We start from the raw sequence: 802 nt of genomic DNA on the forward strand, positions 1-802 counted from the left end.
TGAATGGAAAGTTGCTATCTGATAGAAAATCTCTGTCTGGCCGAGGTAGATTAACAGAAAGTGAAATAGACCTTCATCAGAGTTCCATCCTTCCTCGGGCATGGGTGTGGGTATTGTCCTTAGCGTAAGTTAGTTAAGTTAGATTAAGTAGTGAGTAAGCTTAGGGACTGATAACCACAACAGTTTGGTCCCATAAAACCTTACCACATATTTAAAAAGAAATTGCTCTAGGTAATAAATTGGTCTCAGTTCTCAACTGCTCGAGAAATAGAATACACAAATTCTTTGTCCCCGTTGTATTGCATTTAACTGCAACTCAGTTGTAGTGCAATCAAGCAGGTTTCCTCCTAACGACCTGCGAAGAGACTCGAAGCAGTAGGTGAAAGTTAGTCAGGATATTGAGGTAACTGCGAGTTTGTGTGGGAAAAAGTATTGCATCGGCCGGGAATCGAACCCGGGCCGCCCGCGTGGCAGGCGAGCATTCTACCACTGAACCACCGATGCCTCGGCAGCGAGCGTAGGCGTTGTACTGATTCATCCTCGTTGAGCCGGGCGCTGCTCGCTGCTGGCGGCAATTTTAGAAAGAATCTGTTAATGACGCTTTTGAGGTAATTTGAAGAATGGGATACAACTTGCTGGCTTTGACCAGTGACGTCATATTTGTCATAGATATTAATTTGTTTATTTTCGAGCCATAGATAATAATTTCAAGATTTTAAACATGGCTTTATTTATTAAGACAAAGTTTGAATTAACACAACCTTTAATAATTTTTGATGCGCTTATGTATGTATTTATGGAT

At 41.4% G+C, this 802-nt stretch overlaps 1 non-coding gene across 1 annotated transcript; it reads right to left on the minus strand.

Annotated features, from left to right (window-relative positions):
* Positions 1-433: 433 nt before the first annotated feature.
* Trnag-gcc (transfer RNA glycine (anticodon GCC)) lies at positions 434-504 on the minus strand. Its single transcript has one exon. It is a non-coding gene; the product is annotated as a tRNA-Gly (tRNA).
* Positions 505-802: the final 298 nt, after the last annotated feature.

The sequence above is a fragment of the Schistocerca serialis genome, chromosome 10 (assembly GCF_023864345.2).
Source record: "Schistocerca serialis cubense isolate TAMUIC-IGC-003099 chromosome 10, iqSchSeri2.2, whole genome shotgun sequence".
NCBI classification, from domain to species: Eukaryota; Metazoa; Arthropoda; class Insecta; order Orthoptera; family Acrididae; genus Schistocerca; species Schistocerca serialis.